Raw genomic sequence first — 23,001 nt, forward strand, 5'->3', positions numbered from 1 at the left:
ACTACAACACTTTTATATTAACATTTATCAAACACTTTGATATTGTTTTTTACACTCACAGCATTTTTGAAACATAATTTATCATACACTCAACTGTTTTACTTTATATATAACTGATTTTACTTTACAGCTATTTTTCTTCACAGCAATACCAAACTGGTCTTAAACCAATAATTAAAAGGCAAACACATAAAATCAATGATAAAAATATTAGTTTTGTGGGGTCAACCCCTTGTGCCCCTTATTAGATTTGCCATTGCATATGGATGCAATCTCATTTTATACCTCTAAAATTAACAAACAAGTGAAGAATGAGGAATGAAGGTTTTGAACTTAGAATCTATTATATCGAGAACTTTAATACCATATTAAACAATCATTCGACTTTCAAAACTTAAGTTGTAAATAAATGAACCAAAGAATATAAAGCTAACATATAATTAACTAATATAATGATTTGTCATGGATCAGTTTGTTTAAGAGATAAGACCTCTTCATATGTAGCAAAGCATATGGTTCCAACTTATTGGCTTCTTCCTCTCTTTTTTGGGTAGTGTAATGTGACCCAAGTTTGTAATATGCTTCCAATTCCTTCTTGACCCAAATTGTGTATGTATGTCACAGCATTATGTAATGTAATGAAAATAGGAAAGATGCTCTTGAGCACCTTATATACTTAAATAAGGACAATACTTGGATCACCTCTAGGTGACCTTCATATACACTCAACTCTCTCAAAAATGCTTATTCGGCAATGCAGGGGCTCAGGATTGAAATTGTTTATTTTTTAGATCATTTATGTAAAAAATTAACTAGATTGAAAATCGTTTGGTTATATAACTGATATTGAATAAATGAAATAAATAGATAATTTGGTCAAGAAACTACTTTTTAAATATAAACTGTCTATTTATTTTATTTATTCGATAACAGTTATATACTCAAATAATTTATGATCGAGTTAATTTTTTATAAAAATAATATTTAATAAGTGATTTAAAAAATATAGAAAATTTGGGTTAAATACCTAATCCCAATAAATTTTTAGAAAACCAGTAAGGCTCTATAATTTTTCATTTGAGCTACTAATTTATATGATTATATTTTAGATTAGGTCACAAATCATTTAGGCCTTTTTATTTTTCCAATCTTGCCCTTGGTTCATACATTAGATTTAGTTTCATATCAGTTTTATCTAGTTCACGCTTGCTGCCATAGAAGAGATCAAACCCCAAAGAGAGAGAGCTTCATAGCTCCATACCTCGACTTCACGGAACTGAGAGATAGAGCGAGAGAGCAAGTAGTTTTTGACCTTCAAATTTTGTATTGGGATCACGATGAGTTCGATCTCGGATTTGGTGCGCATTCTGGAGTCGATGTTGGGGTTTCATTCTTCAGCTCGGTGATGGACACAATGGTGGTGATCGCGACAACTTCAATTGTGCTCATCATTGGGGTTTTGGTGCTGGTGTGGAGGAGATCGTCGGATCAAAGCCTAAAGGTGAAGCAGCTGGTCATGCCCAAGCCGCCGACTATGAAGGATGAAGAGGACGAGTTTGATCTCGCCTAGGGCAAGAGTCAGGTCACTATCTTTTTTGGGACACAGACTGGTACAGTTGAAGGCTTCGTTAAGGTAAACAATCTGCTTGTGTTGAATTACAATTTTTTCTTTTGAATTGTTTGTGTTTGTGATCAAATGGGTGAGCTTTGTTGGGTTTTGGGTTAGTTTGCTTTGTTTAGGAGGTTGATGGGAAACATTAGATTTTTAGTAGTGATTTGTGTAAAATTAAAGATTTGGGTAAGGATTTTATCCAACACCTGCATAGAATTCTATATGTCTATCTGTGTTGTTGCGGCCCTGCATTAAGATATATACTACTTTAGGCTTGAAGTTCATAACTACATTCATTTCCATGCACCAAAACTATGATTTTGGGTGAAATAAAATGCTACACTTTTTAGAAACAGCTAATTCTTTAGCATATGATATTATAATATCTTGATGAACTTGTAGCCTAATTAGTACTTGTTATATCTTGAAGAAGTCTCTTAATTCTGTTGTGAAACCGTCAGTTACAACTAACATCTAAAGTTGTGACTGTCAGATAGTCACAACTAAATTCCGACAGTCACAACTTACTATCTGACAGTCACAACTAAATTGTGACAGTCAAAACTTAGATTTATTATGCACTTTAGTTATAGTTTCTATTGCTTATTTTTATTTTAAATTTTTTTTTAATCTTTGTTGATTTGAATTTTTAAGTTGTTTAGGGATTTAATTTTGATTTCAATTTTCAATCTTAATATATGCATCTTAGATTTCTTTGATTGTTTGTGACTAATATTTGACAAAGCTAAACCCTTTACTATTACTTAGGCTGATAGGATAAGCTAACCTGGGCTTGACATTTTCCCTTATTTTCCCATATAGTGTAGGATTCTTCTCCTCGTCCCTTTTTTATTATCCTGATGACATTGGACATAAGTTCACCACTAAGCCTAGATTTTATCAAATTTTTAATGTCTATATAAGACATATGATATGTATTGAGGCCTATTGTTTTTCCAGATTTGTCAAGATGTATACTTCAAGGAAGAAGATTTCCAAGGATAAAGATGCTGAACCCACTGAATTTGAAGAGTCTGTTGTACAAGTAAGCTATGCAGCTATATATTGTGCTTTATAGTCTTGTGTAAGTTTTGTAACTTTTAGTTATGATCGTGAGTTGTGGTCTCTGCACCCAGTGAGGGAGCTTGAGAAGAATTTCAGTGGGAAGGTGATTAATGATCTATATTCCTTCTCTGTATTTTATAGAATCTAGAAGAATTTCAGTTGTCTTTAAGAATAGGTTGCCTTTATACCTTAAAGCAATCTCTTAATTCTATAGTGAAATAGTCAATCAGAACTAAATATAAAGTTGTAACTATGATATGCAGTTGCACTCACACTTTAGATTTAGTTATGACAGTCACAACTAAATCTAAAGGCAATGTTTAGTTGTGACTAATTGGATTAATTGTGAGTGCGATTTTATTGAAGCGATTATGAGTTTAGGTTATTTTGATTAATTATAGCCACTTCTTATGATCTTGAGTGAATGGATTTTGACTATATTTCTCATATGCAAGACATTCTATCAGATGTCACCATAATTTCTATTAAACAGCTTTCTTCCAAATAAAAGTAAGGAATTCTATAATGAATTGTAAAATTTGGGGTTTTGTAGTAATTTTGGTTCTATTGAGTTTTATTTGTTGTAACTTATGTTGATTAGCTGAGAAAACTATGGCATATGCCAAAAGAAAAGTAAATTTTGCATGATTATGTGTTTTATGAGCAAAAGGGTTCTTTGTTTGTTCTTATTGGTGATTGTAGTGATCAAGGTTGCAGTCTTTTTATGCATATTTTTTGCTTATATAATTCAGAGTTACATGACAATTTGATTGATTACATATACACTTGTGTTATGTCATGAAAATTTGGTTGATTACATATGCACATTGTTATGTCATTAGACCTCATCAAACAGAGAAAACTTTCTAAGGTTGTGGAAAGGTTGAAGTTATTAGACCTAGTACATATGCAGTACTAGGTGAAGTTCAAATGTGTACAATCCAAATTTGCATTCTCTAATTACAAAATTGTAAATGATAGGACTTGTATGTTTATGTACATGCATTGTCAGTTGTACAGTGATATTGTCTTTATATTGGGGTTAGCATATGATATTATGATATCTTAATAACATTGTAGCCTACCAGTACTTGTTATACCTTAAATGAGTCTCTTAATTATAATGTGAAAAAGTCAGTCACAACTAAAATATAGAGTTGTGACTGTTCGAGTCAGTCACAACTAAATTATAAAGTTGTGATTGTCAAACAGTCACAACTAAATTATGACAGTCACAACTTAGATTTAGTTGTGTGACTGAATTTATTATTTTAAAATATATATATATATATACACAATATAATATAAATTAGGTTCAAATCAGTCACAACTAAATCTAAAGAAAGTCACAATTTAATTGTGATAGTCACAATTTTAGATTTAGTTGTGACTAATTGGATTAATTATTTTTTTAAAAAAATATACAACAATATAGTATAAGTTAGGCTAAAAGCAATAATTTTATACAGTAGTTGACTTAGTGTAGTGGTGGCAGATGTTACATTCCTCTTGAATGAGAAGGGTTCGAATCCCCTCCATGTCAAAAGTTAATTTATCTTTTTTGTGTAATGAGTAGAGCTTGGCCAGACGGCCGGAGGTCAACCAGAAGAAGGTGGCCGGAGGAAAGACGGTGGCCAGTGATCAGAGGTCAGCCGGAGAAAAGACGGTGGCCGGAAGTCGGCCGGAAGAAGGTGGCCGGAGGTCGGCCGGAAGATGGTGGCCGGAGGTCATTTATGTTGCTGATGAGGGAAGGGTAGATTTGTACTTTTTCACAATGGCATAGCAAGTAAATATAGAACTGTTGAAGGCTTTTTAATTTCATTGAGGTTTGACTATTCAACTAGTATCTAATTTAAAATGGTATTTAATTTTGGTACCTAAATCAAAAAGTTATTGAAGTTTAGTAGTTAAAATCAATGAACTTTAAAAAATAAACAATTATGATCCTAAAATTGCACTATCAAATAAACATTTTTAGGGGTGGGTGACCTTCGGGTACCTTTAGGTAACCCAAGCATTGTCCCTTTAAATAAATGCACACACCCCTCCCTGTCTCGATCCCCGACCCAACCTACCAAGAAATTAAGCTCCCTGCTGCTGCTGATGTCTTAGACAGATGACAGATCCATTTCCTCCAATCATCTCAGCATATATAAAACCGCACTCACTGATGATAAGAGACTAATAAGTACGTGTTAAGCGTGCGTCTGCCTTGCGGCTTCTATTTGCAGTAATGCTAATCCATTCACACTTGACACATAAATACAACCTTTAGCCAATTATATGGGCCCTCCTCCCTCCTGCATGTCCACCCCCTGCACCTAACCCCCTAAATATAGTCAATCCTTTTATCTACACAGGTAAGCTACACGTATATATTTATTACGTAAATAATCACTGTCGGATTCAGAAATTCTTCTTTACAAATCATAACTCATAAGAAAGTTTATATATATATTTTTTCAATAAAAAGCTCTCAAATAATTTTTATTATCGTCGTCTTAGTACTTTTTTAGTCACTTTATGAAGCATCTTGCCTCTATTCTTAACAAAAATATCAAAGAAAAAGTTTTAGCTGTTGTTGGGACAAGAAGGAATTTGTGAATGGTACCTATGCCACCTTGGATAGTCACATCTCCCTTATTTCATCCGCCATTCGTCATTGTAAATAATATTCTTTTATCATATTATGAATTTACACAATTTTATTATGTTGTTGATCGGACTATGTTATGTTCGCTACGGTCTAAGGGCAAAGGGCAGTTCCCATTATAAATATAAAATTATTTCTTTATATAGACACTTGAACCGCAAGTAACTTTTACACTAAAAAAATATATATATTAAGGCAAAACTTATTCGGTATAGTATTATATATATGACTCCAACTACAAACTGAAGTCTAAGAGAGAGAGAGAGAGAGGGGAGGAGATGGAGGTGTCCCTTGTGCTGAGAATCATTTCTACCATAGCTGTGGTGGGACTGGTTGGCTTCTTACTGTACCTCTACAAAAGTGTGTGGCTGACGTCCGAGAGGGTCAGAAGGAAGCTCCGAATGCAAGGCATCAAAGGTCCTCCACCTTCTTTTTTATACGGGAATCTGCCTGAGATGCAGAAAATCCAATTGCAGAAGACTACCACTCCAAACCACACTGAGTTTGTAGCCCATGACTACACTTCCACACTCTTCCCATACTTCGAACACTGGAGAAAAGAATACGGTACATACCATCCATAAATATATCCCTTAATTACTACTTTTCAATGTTCTTCTTAAAGCAATTAGTTTTCTTCTTCTAAAAAATAAAAATAAAAATAATTAGTTTTCTCTAGAGTTTTTTTTCGCTTTTGGTAACTGAATTTTGGACATTATTCCAACTAAATACCTAAATTATTATTTACTATAATTTCATATCTAAATTTTTATTTTATCTCAAATTGATATATAATATGACTTTTGTGAAAAAATACTAACAAAATTTGGTCAATACATATCTTATACCCAAGGTTAATTTGGTGTATTCATGATCCTAGGTTGACTAAAATGCCCATAATTTTGATGCTTTATTTGATAAAAGTCATATTATATACTAAATTAAGACAAAATAAAAGTTTAGATATAAAATTAAAACAAATATTAATAGTTTAGTACATAGTTGGAACAAGATCCAAAATTCAGGTATCAAAATTGAAAAAGACCATTTTCTCTAACCCATGAAGAAAGATGCAGTACGTGCATGAGATACGTCAGACATCATTTAATGGTGACTCGTAAGGGTTTAAGAAATTTCTTAACGCTAGTCTCACATTTTCGGTTTTTATGTATTATGAGAAATTTTCCATAGAAAGTGTAGGTATTACATACATATGTGACTTCCTATAATCTATATATTTCTCCAAATTCTGTGATAATTTGGAGAAGTTGGCAAAAGGTAGTAATTATTTGTTGGGATTTATGGTGAAGTTTGGTTTGTATGTCTTGGCCAAAAAAAAAGTTTGGTTTGTATGTACATCAAAGAATAAATCTAAACAGAGGAATGGATAGAAATCTAAGAAGAATGGGGCTGTCCAGCTGTCCAGATTTAAATTGTGTTGGGCTTTTCTTGAGATGTAAAGGAGAGTCAACTGTCCAGCTCAGTCAATGAGACTTTGGCGAATCAGACGATTCAGACCCAATACAAATAAATTAAGATTCTTGGATTCATAATACATTCTCGAATTATCAATCCATAATTAAGAATATTAATTTTTAGAGTATTTTAATAGGACGAATATTATATTTTAAATTTTAGATGAATATTTAATGTTAAAATGATACAATTTTGAGTATGTAAGTAAACAATATGTTTTCTATCAATCATTGAATTTTCAGTGGTGACCCCCAGCTTTGTTTAATTTGAAGTGGCATTCAATTTTTTTTTTTTTTTTGGTGAAGTAGGTAGCTAACAGTGGTTGGGCTTGTGTAGATTAGAGTCAAGCCCAAAACTAGCTGGCCCAACCTGGCCCATCATTTTATCAAAATCGGCCTTCATTTATGTTTCTTTTTCTTTTTCAAGTCCTTTCACTCTGAATGCAATGTATGGTTTTTTTACTTTCATCATTTTATCACAATAAGCACTGACATGAAGTATGAAACATTGCAGGTCTAGTATACACATATTCAACAGGAATGAAGCAACATTTGTATGTGAACCAGCCAGAGCTGGTGAAGCAAATGAACCAGTGTATGAGTTTGGATTTGGGTAAGCCTTCTTATGTAAGCAAGAGACTTGCACCAATGCTTGGCAATGGCATTCTGAGGTCCAATGGCATTGTTTGGTCACAGCAAAGGAAAATTGTTGCTCCTGAGTTCTTCACAGACAAAGTCAAGGTAAAACTGGTTCAAAATTTTTGAGCAACTTTATTTGAATGATAGTTTTAACTTTTATTGCATGATTATTGTTCGACAATTAATGGACCCAGAATCTTAAAAGGTTAGGAAACTGTCTCTCACGCGCAGCCTCATCCTACACCTGGGGGACAACCTCACCCTGCAAGAAATAAGTGGGGAATGGGAGTTGGAGGTTTTGAACCCAAGACCTCTAGAAACCATACCCTAACAGCTAAAACTTTTGAAGTCCAGTGGTTATTTGATGTATTATCAAAGCTAACTACAATTAAACATAGTTGAGAGCATTGATATGATCATGTGGCAGGGCATGGTGTGGCTGATGGTGGAGTCAGGACAGTCATTGCTTAGTAAATGGGAGGAGTGCATTGAAGCCCAGGGTGGTATGACAGCAGAGATTGAAGTGAATGAGGATTTAAAGGGCTTCTCTGCAGATGTTATCTCAAGGACTTGTTTTGGAAGTTCTTATTGCAAGGGCAAAGAGATTTTCTCAAAGCTTAGAAGTCTTCAAGAACTCATATCCCAGCAGGCCATCCTATTTGGAATTAATAATTTGGGGTATGTAAATGTCACACTAATTGACTAATAAGGTAGACCAACATACTATGCTTTAATTTGTCTTCTGTTGCAAAATATTCAAGATGTCTAACAATGCAGTGGCTTGAAGAAGCAGAAAGAGATAAGCTGCTTAGAGAGAGAGATAGAGTCATTAATTTGGGAGGCAGTGAAGAGCGTGAAGAGACATCTTCATCTGAAAAGGATCTATTGCAATCAATACTAGAGGGAGCCATCAATGACCAAAGCTTAGGCAAGGACTCATCCAAGCACTTCATAGTTGACAACTGCAAGAACATATACTTTGCAGGCCATGAATCCACTGCTGTTGCTGCCTCTTGGTGCCTGATGTTACTTGCTTTGCACCCCGAGTGGCAAGCTCAAATTCGGACCGAGTTGGCCCAAGTTTGCCCAGATGGCCTGCCAGATGCAAGTTCACTCCCCCAGTTGAAAACGGTATAAGTGTTTGCATTGATCTTTAGTTTAACAGATATTTGACATGTTATATTATCTAACCGCGAATTTAAACTACTTCGCCTAATCAATGATCTAGATTGTTAATCTATTAACATAACTTGTTAGACTGTCTGATAAGAGAATATTTCTTGCAGATGACTATGGTGATTCAGGAAGTCCTGCGTCTATACCCACCCGCAGCCTTTGTGTCAAGAGAGGCACTTGAAGATACCCAAGTGGGAAACATGGTTGTCCCAAAAGGAGTATGCATATGGACTTTGATCCCAACACTGCACAGAGACACAGATATTTGGGGACCAGATGCAAATGAGTTCAAGCCAGAGAGGTTCATTGATGGTGTGTCCAAGGCTTGTAAGTTTACCCAAACCTACATCCCATTTGGGTTGGGTGCTCGCACATGTTTAGGCAAAAACTATGCAATGGTTGAATTGAAGGTTGTCCTCTCCCTTATTATCTCCAACTTTACCTTCTCTCTGTCTCCCAAATATAGGCATGCTCCTGCTTACAAAATGATTGTAGGGCCTGGAAATGGTGTACATATCCTTATTCAAAAATCTGTTTGACAGATTTATAAGTCAAAATCATTCAAGCAGCTAGCTAGCTAGGTCTCTCTTGATTCACTTTTAGATGGTCGATTGTTGGAGTCATATATGTCATGTTTAGCAAATTTGGAATGTAAATTTGGAGTGGTGGAATGTAAACAAAACTTTTCTTTATATTAGTTAGTGTTATTTTTAGTTTTATATTGTCACTTTGGGTTGCTATGTCTGCATTCATTATGTAGTTAATGGTCGATTTGTGAGCCACCACTAGTCCATTTGTGCCAAATTCTACAAGATGATAATCAAGTCATCAAATTCTTCTTCAAATATTACTCATAAAATAATGTGCTTGATTAGTTAATGGTATTTTATTTATTAAAAATAAATGAGGTTAAGAGCTCATATAAATATAACTAAAATAAAAACTTGCATATAGTAAAGAACAGAAAAAAGCAGATAGATTATACACACACAATGAGGGTGGAACATGATAAATATTATAGAATATGGTAGAAGGTTTTTTTTTTTTTTTTTTTGGCCAAGGGAATATGGTGGAATGGTGGAAGTTAAGTAGCAACTAGGAAGAGAGAATGCTAAATGACTAAATCTGATGATGAAAATGCGGAGATTAGAAATTTAGAAAAGGAATATGGTGTGTTTACTGTTTACTATATTCTTAATCTATTATTTATTATTATTTTTTGAAAGTAAGGCTGTGAAATTATTTAAGACGCGTCATTGAAATGACCTTGTATGATTGTGGAAATAGATGTAAAAGGAAGTGGGTGTTTATGTAATTTAACCAAAATAAATGGCCAAAAAAAAAAGAATTAATTTAGTTGTGGATAGTTATCATCCCGGTCCCAAAAATAGAAAACTCCAAGAAGTCGGACGAAATTCATGAGAAGCGTGATTTGGATTCGCGGTTTGTCCTGTTGTAACTTGTAACTTTGCAAGTTGCATAGAAAACATGACATCAGAGTTAGTGACCACTAGAAACCGCGATTCCGTATAACGCTTTCTAGACATTCTCTTTGAGTGATTTCGTGAAATCTACAGAGATGCAAGCAAAGAGGGTATGAAAGGAGTCGCAGGTATAGCACTGCCTTCCTTTGCTTCACAGATGAAGATGGTTTCAGACCCAGAAGGGGGTCAGTATGACCCATCAAATTTATGGACTTTTGGGGCTCTCAAGCCTCCTTCCAAACAAAGAAACATAGGGATTATCACAGAAAATCACAACTGGGAGTGCACCAGCTGCTGGAAAACTCTTCAAAGTATGCAACAACAGCTTATCAGTTATCTGGGTCTAAGAATACTGGGCTTCTCATCATTGTTTATTCATTTTGTCTCTTTCTTTCTCTCTCGGGTTTATGTTGTTTTTCAGCATAAACAAGTTTATGTACGTGTTCAATTTGATTTTTACAGCGAGAGTTGATGCAGTGAACGGGTTTTAGCAATCTAAGGTCGAAGGCAATCAGCATTGCTTCAAACTATCATAAATGGATGTCCAATGGTTGTACAAGTGGATACTGGTAAGCTTGCTTCTGCATTTTCTTGTTTATTATCATAGCCCTGCCTATGGCCGAAAAAATAAAATAAACATAGGGCTCTGCCTCTCTCACTGTCTCTCATTAGGTGGACCATTATTAAAGTGTTGTGTTTAACGAAACATTAACATCCTTCACTTAATATTGAGTTGTGAATCGTTTCTTATTGTTTGATTATAGTATATACCACATAGAACAGCCTTAATAAACAATGAATTGCTAATTGAAAGCATTGAGCGCAGGACATGATCACAAAAATAGATACGGCATAAGCTAGGTGGTGATATAGCTGCATATGCGAAGAAAGTACTGTGGTTTAATCAAGAACTTTGAGAATCTGAGTCTGTATTAGTTCTAAACTCCAAAGGTTAAAGTATTTTCAGGAAATATATGTGATGTAGTTTGAGAATTAAATCCTAATTTCCACCGTCACGGCGTACAAGCAATAATTCGATGAAAGATAAAGAACAAACACGGCCAAGAAAACAAAAAGTAATAAATCAACAAGCACACACAATCACACCGAGAATTGTTACGAGGTTCGGCAAAATTCTTGCTTACGTCTCCGGGAGAGATCTCCGTTCTTCACTATGAGAATAATAAGTATTAAGATTACAATTGGACTAAATCACATAACCCAATCCCCAAATCCCTTGTACACCCTTTCACAAAGTGTTTCCCAAGAAACCTAGATCTCTCACCCAAGATTAATTACCTAATCTTGATCTCACCAATTCTAGATTGTGTGCCTCCCAAGAATCCTAAGGACTTGCTCACTCTAATCTGATTCTCTCTCCCTTTTTCTGGTGCTCTGTCTATATATTAACTAGCCTTGCAGCAGCCTATTTATAAGTTTATAGGCTGCGGCGCATAATAGGTTACAGCTGGGAATTCTTTTTCCTAGTAGAATTAGGTAATAGGCCTAATAACTAATTCTAACCTTGTACACTTAGGAAAACTCAGAACTTCCTTAACTAGGAAAAGCCTTGCGCAAGCCTTCTAGCATTCCTAAGAAAACTGTACCCAACTAGGAATTATCTAAAACTGCTACCTTCCTATTTTAATCACTTTCCAGAAACATTCCGGCGAGCCAAACAGAACAATCTCCACCTTCTGTTAGCTCAAAATTGCGAACCTATAGAGAAATAGCAGTCAGACATACAAAACTAAATGAACAATAGATAATAATTCAGCAAGATATGAAGAAAGATCCTCACGTCAAGAATCTGGAGGTTCTCATTTTCTTGCTTTACAAGAAGCTTTTCATTGAACTGTTCGATGAAATCCACCTTCTTATTGCGGTGAAGGAGATGGTTGAAGGATTTTAGAACAGTACCATCCTCTATAGAAAGAATCTTAAGAGGAACATGGCTACAAGCTTTAGTAAAAATTAACAGCATGATCCCAGGACTGCAAAGTAAAGACACGGGAGAAAACAGCAAACAGAAATAAATGCCCACGAAGCAATAGCAAAAGAAAAAGGCCAAATGCAAAAACCATCACGAGTGTGTGTGTGTGTGGACTCACTATTTGCAAAAGAAAAAAGGGGGGGATGTGAAGAAAGTTTACCTGATCTTAATCTCTTGGACATGCTTATCCGATATGGAGTACAACATTGTATAGTTTTTCAGATCAAACACCTTGTATATAATAATAATAAAATAGAAGCAAAAAAGAAAAGGTTAATCAAGATCCCAAAGATAATTTGGTGATAGAAATGAATACCAAAAAGACAGAATAATTACCTATCTTGTGCAGAATAAGTGAGAACCTTCCCATTTACATCATCGAACTCTACAAAACCAGGCCATTTCAGTGACTCAGATTCAAAAAGAGCGAAGCCAGCATCTGGTTTACCCCTTCGTATGTATCTGGACCATACAATTTGAGTGCTTTTAGCAAGAAATAAAAAAAACTATGTAAATAGGGCCAAGCTAAACTGTTGTTTCTTTTGGGGGTTTCCTTTTTGTAGGGGGGTGGGGGTGGGGTTGTGGTGCGATTACATTCTCAATCCTCGTGCTTCTGCATTTCAAAGAACTGAAATTGTCTGAAGCATAAACTGAAATGGTGATAAGTGAGTCATTGTTTTTATTATAAAACAAACTTCTTATCACTTCATCGGGACTGACATTCAGAAAGCATATCCTCTCATTGGTTTCTGCATCCAACAATAAAAACATCATACATTCTCCTCATTCAACTTTTAGGAACAATAAGATTATAGCAGAACATCCAATACAAGATTAGGAATACAGATATTACAGCTCCTACCTCGGCTAAATGCTGCTACTATCTCAATAATTTTCGACCTCTTTCGCAGAAAAGGCAAAACCATGGCACAATGACCCTTTGGATCATGTGTATCATATTCCTCCTATGCATTCAAGTATTCTCAAAACCAGAAATTAGATATTGCAGACACACTAACAAAATCATTGAAAAAGATAATCTCACTAATATTTCAAATGGAACAGAGCATGTGTGTTCCATACTCCATACCCATCAAAGCTATAAAGTCTATTACAATTTTCAGAAAGGATAGTCAACAAATACAATTTTTACTCAGGAAGATGAGACAAGTTCACTACACAAATTCAAATCTCTGATCTTGAAACTTAAAACTTTCTTACTGCATCGCTGCATCTAAGCCTTTGTATACAACATGCTTTCAAGTGTTGTTATTAGCATTATGAAGTGAGATTGAAGAACATAGCTTATAAGTAGAGCCTGTGACAGGTTCATGGCACTACAAATTTGAAGGTAAAGACATTGAAAGAATAAAGGTCCATGCCCAAAAACAGGAACATTAACTGCATAGACATGCTCATGAACACAGAAGCATAAACATAAATTAATTGAATGCCATGAATGCTCCTTGAATGATATTCAGAACACCCAAACTAACATAAAGTCCTTAAGAGTAAGAAATGTTCTACTTTTTTGGTATAATAAATCAAGCTATTCAACTCATATATGTCCCTTTCTTAACAGGTAATAACGAATACATACAAATAATTCACAACAGAACCCCCAAATTTTTTTGTGAGAGGATCTAACATCCTAATAATTCAGCAAAACCTAGTAATCATTTTTGCCTTTTGAATTAAATCAAAGCAGCACAAGCACTAGAGCTTGCAATAAAACCCCCAACCCCGAACCATGCACAAAGGTAAGCAAGCATCAAAGCCCCAAACTTAGTTCCACAAAAAATCAAAGAAAGAGTAATACCTGGAGGCGAATATTGCGGAACCTTTCTTGGGCATCGCTCATAGTGAAAGCACGGTCACGCTTGGAACTGATTTCGCGCCTCTGAAGCTTCTTAACGCTGTTGACGAACCCATCCACGCCACTACCCTCCTACCACTGCAAGGTCGAGGACTCGCCGATATTCTCCTTCCCCCTTCCATCACTCTCTCTCTCTCTCTCTCTCTTTCTCTCTCTCTCTCTCTCTCTCTCTCTCTCTCTCTCTCTCTCTCTCTCACAGACACACACACAAAGAAATACCCAATTATACTCAGTTCAAACTTCGACCCAGACTGTAACACATATTTGCTCCTCCTCTTCCTTTTCAATTCCACAATTTTTGAATCTCCTGTAGCGTCACATAAACCCTAGAAACTCATAGAAATTCGAGAAGAAAAGCCAAGGGCTTTAGTTGCAGAGACACCTCCACACACCGCTAATTTCAGAGACAACACGGCCTCTCCCCTCAAGCTTTGTCACGGAGAGGGAGATTTTGATGTCTGATTGGGATGAGTGTGTCTGCTCGATCCATTTTCAAAATGACAAAATCTATTTTGAAAAATTGACTGCAAAAATTCGACGGCGGTTTAATGGGCTTTCCCTTGGAATCTAGGCCCATGAGAACCCAGCAAGTTGTTCGCATCACTTCAGAACGTTGAAGCCCAATTCCAATTTAGACGCATGACCAAAAAGAGAAAGAGTTGTGGGCCATTTTCTGTTTGTAGACATGTAGGGTCTGTAGGCCGAAGATAGTTTCTGAATAGTCTTTCTTGTTTGGGCTTCGGCCCTCCTAGTACCAAAAAAAAAACCAAAGATATTATGGTTGGGGGGGGCTATTCAGACCACCCAAAAATGCTGAGTTCACCACCCCATTGATTTTTTACCCATTTTTGCCCATTTTGCCCCTGCATAAAAAAAAAAACTCACCCCTCCAATTTGGCCGGCCACCCCTCCCAGCTCTCCCCGCCGTCGGCGGGACCCACCCCAGCCCTCCCTGCCGCCGGCGCGACCCAACCCAGCCCTCCCCGCCGTCGGCGCGACCCACCCAGCCCTCCCCTGCCATCTTCTCTCTCTCCCCTCTGTCTGCCTCCCTCCCTCACCTGACCACCATGGGTGGCCGGCGCAACCCCATAGACCTCTAGATCGGGGGTCGCGCCGGCCACCCATGGTGGTCCGGTGAGGGATGGAGGCAGAGAGAGGGGAGAGAGAGAAGATGGCAGAGAGAGGGAAGAGAGATCGGGCGAAGGGAGATCGGGCCAGGGGAGGGTTGGGTGGGTCGTGCCGGCAGCGGAGAGGGGTGGCCGGCCAAATTGAAGGGGTGAGTTTTTTTTTTTTTATGCAGGGGCAAAATGGGTAAAAATTGGTAAAAAATCAATGGGGTGGTGAACTCAGCATTTTTGAGTGGTCTGAATAGCCCCCCCCATTATGGTTTCCAAATTTTGGAATCTCAAATGATATATCACTATACATGTTAATATTTTACTTCTTGTTAAATAAATGAGTCTTATTAATTAATGAAACACTGCCACATTATTTAGGATCTAAATTTGATCCTTAGCTACTACTCAAAAGAAAAAAAGAAAGATAAAGAGAATTTCAATTCAACAAAAGCACGTATAGCTCAACTAGCAATTGTATATTTCTTTTTTCTTTCATTGTGAACTGAAGTCTTACATTATAGTACTTTCTTTCTTAATATGGATGGAGGGGGAATTCGAATTAGGGACTTCTAACAAGAATGTAAATAAATATCAATAAATCAATAATTAGTTAATCTTACATTATGAACTAGATTGTACATTATGAAAGTTTTTATTATGTCCTCCCTCTTATCCTCAAAACATATATAAATACATTGTTTTTTTGGTTGGGATATAAAAATATTTCACTATGGTCACCGACATTGTAAACTTGACTTTCGAACTTGGACAAATTTAAAGAAAGTGATCGATCAATAATAAGTAACTAGCTACCTACTCCACCTTATATGGCTAGTCTACCTTATCCGGCGGGCAATACATGTCCAGATTGGTATGGCCTAGCACTAGCTCATCCAGACTCAGAAAACCTGGCAAACTGACAATTCGATCAGTAGTCACTGATCGAACTAAGTTCTCTGTATTGATCAGGAAGATGGTGGATCCCTCTTTCACTTTCAGTACTGTGTTGTATTGTATGGTTCAGAATGGTTCACGTACATGAAAATTGAAATGGAATAATATTGAGGCTGGAGTCTGGACCCTCTTGTCCTGCAAGTGGAGGACTACCCTATAAACCAGGAACCCCATCTATCTGATGGACAACCAGGAGACCCTATACATAATTTCCCATCCCTCATCAAAAGAGCCACGGGGCAATCCTATGTTAAAGGACGGCGCGGTCCCTTTTGTACAAACCCAATAATTCATAAAGAAGACATAGCTTAGCTAGCTTAGCTGCCCCAACGTACACCAGTCTTCTAGTCTATATATACAGACCTTCCTTCTAGTCTACGTACGTACCTAGCTCACATCTTGGCTTTGTGGTCCATATAGTTTATGCACACCACACAATTGTGTGCAAGCCTGCAAGTGCAAGTACTTATATATGCCTTCGTCATGTGACCATCCTGACAGTTCAAAGATAACAACTTGGTTTGAATCATTCTCTAACAGTTTAAGATTTTGAGGTGCAGTGGTTATCTATAATTGTATCAAATCATTGTTTAGAAGAGGTCATAGATTCGAATTCTGCATCTCTTAATTGGCTCTTAGCCTCTCACATAGAGGTAGGTGTTGCACTTGAAGAAAGGTGTGCTTGATATACATCATACTTTAGTAGTAGAAAAATAAACATTTCTGTTTATATGTTATTTGTGCTGGTATGGTAGAATTTTTCCAGTTTCAAAGCCTTGCAAAGAGAAATTAAGAAAAAAAATAAGTTGGGTCACATCATTAATTTGGTGGTCCAGCAGATTGAGAAGTGATTAAGTGGTCCAAACTGATCGATCTCCTAAGAAGTAAGAAACCTTTTGAGGATCTTTTGTCAATTTCTCACAAGTTTATTGGTCTGGACCACCCCAAATTCACTACCATGATCGTCATCATCAAAGAAGGGTCTGTTGGCTTAGATTGCTGGTTAATTGATCCTGTGGAGCTGACAGCATCAAACTACTTTGACCCAAATTGTCGGCATTCAATTATTTCTTAATATTAAAACACACAAACCCCCCCCCCCCCCCTTCTCCATCTCATTTTACCTCCGTATGCACTGTTTATATATGAGTATGTGCAGACTGCAATTTGTGTGTGTTATTTTCTAGTAATTAAAAAACACCGCTGTGAGGAAAGTTTTGCTCTTAAAATTATCATGTGATAAAAGTAAGGTAGGATTTATTTAAAGAATAAAATTTGAATAAGCTGTTTGAGATGCTCTTGAATAGTCAATGTTGCAGCTCATCACTATTTCCGCCGGCCAATGGGTAGCTTGCATGAGGTCCCAAACACTCCCAAATAGTGCTTGCCACGTACCCTACTATTACTGGCCAACCCCTCCACATGTTCCATGTGCTTTGACCTTTCCACACGGCATAAAAGGCACCCTACATGTTTAACCAAATAGTCATACATTTTGCTCCTTTGGTGAAATAAAGTCAAGACTCAAGAGTACTTAATTCATATTCTCGATCAAATTTTTTATTGTATTTTTAATAATCGAATTTGATTTGGTTCAAGCATGCTTAATAAGTTTAATAAATATATATATATATTCTAATATGTTTTCACATATGCAACACGTTGTACAAGTAGAACGACATAAAAATTTAGATAGAGAGTAATATATAAAGATTTGCAGATTTATGAATTTATCTTTTTGAAGACAAGATAAAAAAGTCATCAAATAACCTTGCATATTGGATTGTTGCTTACCTTTTAGAAAATTTAGTCGTCTTTTTGACGCATTTTATCCAACATATTGACTCCAAGTCTTTAAAAGGAATTAAGGTCTCATTTGGGATTGCGGTGAATGACCAAAAAGCTATTATGGATGACAATTCTCAATCACCTACAACAGTTTTGGTGTTTGATAAAAACATTAAAAACTATTTTTTTCCACAATTTTTAACTCCCCACAACAACAAAAGAAAGCAGCAGTGAGTCACAACAACTATTAATATTTTTTTTACCCATAATACATAGCTACAACACTTTTACATTAACATTTACCAAACACTTTGATACTGTTTTTTGCACTCACAACACTTTTGAAAACATAGTTTATCAAATACTCAACTGTTTCACTTTACAGCTGACTTTACTTTATAACTGTTTTACTTCACAGCTGTTTTTCCTCACAGTAATACCAAACTGGCCCTAAACCAATAATTAAAAAACAAACACATAAAATTAATGATAAAAATATTAGTTTTGTGGGGTCAACCCTTTGTGCCCCTTATTAGATTTGCCATTGCATATAGATGCAATCTCACTTTATACCTCTTAAATTAACAAACAAGTGAAGAATGATGAATGAAGGTTTTGAACTTAGAATCTATTATATCAAGAACTTTAATACCATATTAAACAATCATTCGACTTTCAAAACTTAAAGTTGTAAATAAATGAACCAAAGAATATAAAGCTAACATATAATTAACTAATATAATGATTTGTCATGGATCAGTTTGTTTAAGAGATAAGACCTTCTCATATGTAGCAAAGCATATGCTTCCAATTCCTTCTTGGCTTCTTCCTCTCTTTTTTGGGTAGTGTAATGTGACCCAAGTTTGTAATATGCTTCCAATTCCTTCTTGACCCAAGTTGTGTATGTATGTCACAGCATTATGTAATGAAAATAGGAAAGATGGTCTTGAGTACCCTATATACTTAAATAAGGACAATACTTGGATCATCACTGGGGGACCTTCATATACACCCAACTCTCCTTATAATATTTGTTTGGTAATGCAGGCTTAGAATTGAAACTATTCATTTTTTAGATTATTTATTAAAAATTATTTTTGTAAAAAATTAACTAAATCGAAAATCGTTTGATTATATAATTGTTATCGAATAAATGAAATAAATAGATGATTTGGTCAAGAAACTATTTTTTAAATATAAAATGTATATTTATTTTATTTATTCTATAATAATTATATAATCAAATAATTTCTAATTAAGTTAATTTTTTATAAAAATATTTTTTAATAAATAATTTAAAAAATAAACAATTATGATCCTAGTTTGCACTACCAAACAAACATTTTTAGAGAGAGAAGACCTGTAGTCTGTAGATACCGGTGACCCAAGCATTGTCTCTTTAAATAAGAGTGGTGCTATTTGCACACCCTGTTTTTTCTTTTTGCACACCCTTTTGTAAAAAAAAAATCAAAACTCAAAAGAAAAGACACACTTACCCCTCACCCAACACACCCTAACTCCATTTTTTCTCTTCTACACACCCCATCAACAGACAAAAAAAAAACACACACACACCCCCTTCATCTCCCTCACCCGACCACACCCACCGGCCACCCACGCAGCACCCACCTCCTCCCTCCCCTCCACCAAGCCCAGCCCCGTCGCACCCTCCCTCCAACCCCGACCCAGCCCACCTCCTTCCCCTCCATGCACCCAGCCCGACCTCCTCCCTCCCCTCCACCAAGCCCTGATGGCCATTGCAGAGACACAAAGGGTGGTGGACTTGGAGACCAGAATTCCAGTGTGGATAGCAGTTTGGAGGGACTGCAGAATAAAGAGGAGGTGAAGAAGTGGGTGCTTGAGAAGCTCCACGCATGTTTCGGTAGTTTGAATGAGGATAACTATGCGAGGAGGTTGGATGGGGTGTCAGATATAGAAATGTTTTACCTCACTTCAATGTATTATACATTTCAACTTGATTTACCTTGTGGTCCTGGGGAGTCTTACAAGTCTGGTAGATCAATTTGGGCTTCAGATGTGGCTGGTTCTTTACATCATTACCAGTCGAGATCATTTTTAGCAAGATTGGCTGGTTTCCAAACAGTGGTATTTGTACCTATGAAATCAGGAGTTGTGGAGCTTGGTTCGGTCCAGTCAATTCCAGAAGAACACAATGTCATGGATATGGTTAGAAGTGTATTTGGAGGATCTAGTTCTGTTCAGGCAAAGGTATTCCCAAAGATTTTTGGACGTGAACTAAGTCTTGGTGGTCCAAAATCACAATCAGTCAATATTGCCTTTTCCCCAAAGATAGAAGATGACTCTGCATTTGCTTCAGAATCTTTTGAATTACAAGCAGTAGGCACTTCAAATGGATGTCGAAGTGAGGAGAGTGAAGTAAAACTGTTTCCGCAATTGAACCAAATGATTGAGGGGAGGGAGGAGGTCGGGCTGGGTGCATGGATGGGAAGGAGGTGGGCTGGGTCGGGGCTGGAGGGAGGGTGCGACGGGGCTGGGCTTGGTGGAGGGGAGGGAGGAGGTGGGTGCTGCGTGGGTGGCCGGTGGGTGTGGTCGGGTGAGGGAGATGAAGGGGGTGTGTGTGTGTTTTTTTTTTGTCTGTTGATGGGGTGTGCAGAAGAGAAAAAATGGAGTTAGGGTGTGTTGGGTGAGGGATAAGTGTGTCTTTTTCTTTGAGTTTTGATTTTTTTTTTTATAAAAGGGTGTGCAAAAAGAAAAAACAGGGTGTGCAAATAGCAGCACTCTTAAATAAATGCACACACCCCTGTCTCGATCCCCGACCCAACGTACTAAAAAATTAAGCTACCCTGCTGATGTCTTAGACAGATGACAGATCTATTTCCTCCAATCATCTCAGCATATATAAAACCACACTCACTGATGATAAGACTAATAAGTACGTGTTAAGCGTGCGTCTGCCTTGCGGCTCCTATTTGCAGTAATGCTAATCCATTCACACTTGACACATAAATACAACCTTTAGGGTTTAGGGCCCTCCTCCCTCCTGCATATTCACGCCCCCTGCACCTGACCCCCTAAATATAGTAAGGGTCAGTTTGGTATTGCTGTGTAAAAAAACAGCTGTGTGGTAAAACAACTGTGAAATAAAGTCAGCTGTAAAGTAAAGCAGCTGAGTGTTTGGTAAAGTATGTTTTCAAAAGTGCTGTGAGTACAAAAAACAGTATCAAAGTGTTTGGTAAATGTTAATGAAAAAATACTGTGACTGTGTATAATTACTAAAATATACATGATGCTAAAAATGTCTTTGACTTATTTGTTTGGTAAAAAAAAATGTGTTTTACTTGTTTTTTAAATTGTTGACTACAAATTTTTATTAGCATTAATTTTTTTAAGAACAACATTATTAAATAACTATGTCTATTATTTTTTTAGGTATATTATAATTTTCATTGTGCAAATAAAATATCATAATTAATTATCACAATATAAAATATAACTAACAATGAACATATTTTTTAATTTAAAATAAACAAATTAAAAATATAGAAATCAATGAGGATATTATGGGTAAAATAAAATATTCATTGTTGCTGTGATTCACTGCAGCTTTCAAAAGCACCTAGAAACCTGCTTTCTGTTTTTGTTGTGGGGAGTTGAGAATTGTGGGGAAAAGCAGTTTTTAATTTTTTTACCAAACACCAAAACTGTTGTAGGTGATTGAGAATTGTCATCCACAGCAGCTTTTGGGTCTTCCACCGCAATCCCAAACGGGGCCTAAATCCTTTTATCTACACACGTAAGCTACATGTATATATTTATTACGTAAATAATATGTGTCGGATTCAGAAATTTTTCTGAATAAATCATAACTCATAAGAAAGTTTATATATATATTTTTTCAATAAAAAAGCTCTCAAATAATTTTTATTATCGTTGTCTTAGTATTTTTTTAGTCACTTTATGAAGCATCTTGTTGATGCAAATTTCCGTAGGAGAGATGCAACAACTTAGAGATAGTGACCTGGCTGATCCGAAGTTTTGCTGGATGATGATGTGAGATCTTCCTGTAAGAGAAATAAGATGAAAGGAGATGGACCGGTGTGGTACCAGCCAAACACGCTCCGATGATGAAGTCAGTGATGGTGTATTTGATGGTAGATGAGGAAGAACAAAGGATGAACTTGGGAGAATATGAAGAACAAGACAAATGTTCTGGGCTTGTTCTCAGTAAGTTGGGTATGCTCTTGGGTGAGTGAAGATTTTTTGTAAGTGTTTGTATGGTGAGAGGTTGATAGATAGATCCCCCATTTTGCACATATAAGTTGGTATATATAGGCAAAGGAGATTGTGATGAGTAAGTTACTTGCATGTGACTGGCTGGTTGAGAAAGATCCACGCGTTCGGTCGTGAACAGTGGCATACACAGCTACCCACTTCCTTTGCATTCAATGCTGCATTGAATGCAAGTATGGAAGATTCAGGTGAACTGCCTCAGTGGTCATGAATGTAGGCTGGATTGTCTCTTTTGTCAGAAGATCTTTGTCAGGTGCATTTAAGTGTGGCGGTTCATCCCAACATGATATTCCTTAGAATGGCGGCGGGGAGCCGAGCCGACCCGAACACATATTCTTATGTGTATACATGAAGTCCATGTGTGATCGGATCGGACATGGAATTCCTGACCGAGCCGATCCAGTAGATAGGGGTCCTTCCGAGTCATAACTGGTTGACGCTAGAACTCGAAACGGGGTTCCTTCCGCGCCGAGCCGAGCCGGGATGACTGTGGAAAGATGAACACTCAATCCCTTGGAAGATCATCGGTTCGGGTCGGACCGGGCATGGAGGACTTGGCATGGAGGACTCGGCATGGAGATCCGATCTGAGCTGGTAGAGGAAGTGCCGAGCTGTGATGATGTGGAGGTCAAAGTCTGACCACTGAGAAGTCAAACACTGAAGTTGGGTCTGACCAGCCACGTGTCCAGCCCTGATTGGCTGTTGGATCGGTGTGAGTTTATCCACAAACACATCTTGTCTCTATTCTTAATAAAAATATCAAATAAAAAGTTTTAGCTGTTGTTGGGACAAGAGGGAATTTGTGAATGGGGGCAACTACCTTGCATAGTCGCATCTCCCTTATTTCATCCGCCATCCGCCATTGTAAATAATATTCTCTTTTCATATTACGAATT

General features: G+C 36.7%; 3 pseudogenes across 2 annotated transcripts; 2 read left to right on the forward strand and 1 right to left on the reverse strand.

Annotated features, from left to right (window-relative positions):
• The first annotated feature begins 5,568 nt into the window (after positions 1–5,568).
• Positions 5,569–9,175, forward strand: LOC147289694 (cytochrome P450 714A1-like; annotated as a pseudogene). Its single transcript, XR_015121122.1, has 5 exons — positions 5,569–5,897; positions 7,320–7,546; positions 7,872–8,122; positions 8,222–8,575; positions 8,731–9,175. The product of XR_015121122.1 is annotated as a cytochrome P450 714A1-like (transcript).
• A 2,005-nt stretch (positions 9,176–11,180) lies between these two features.
• On the reverse strand, positions 11,181–14,095 carry LOC147289695 (uncharacterized; annotated as a pseudogene). The gene is made up of 7 exons (XR_015121159.1): positions 13,917–14,095; positions 12,960–13,062; positions 12,696–12,846; positions 12,434–12,559; positions 12,258–12,338; positions 11,906–12,098; positions 11,181–11,823 (listed from the first exon to the last, which is right to left on the reverse strand). The product of XR_015121159.1 is annotated as an uncharacterized LOC147289695 (transcript).
• A 5,445-nt stretch (positions 14,096–19,540) lies between these two features.
• Positions 19,541–22,068, forward strand: LOC147289696 (transcription factor MTB3 pseudogene; annotated as a pseudogene).
• The last annotated feature ends 933 nt before the right edge of the window (positions 22,069–23,001 follow it).

The sequence above is a fragment of the Dryas octopetala genome, chromosome 3 (assembly GCF_963921425.1).
Source record: "Dryas octopetala chromosome 3, drDryOcto1.1, whole genome shotgun sequence".
NCBI lineage: Eukaryota > Viridiplantae > Streptophyta > Magnoliopsida > Rosales > Rosaceae > Dryas > Dryas octopetala.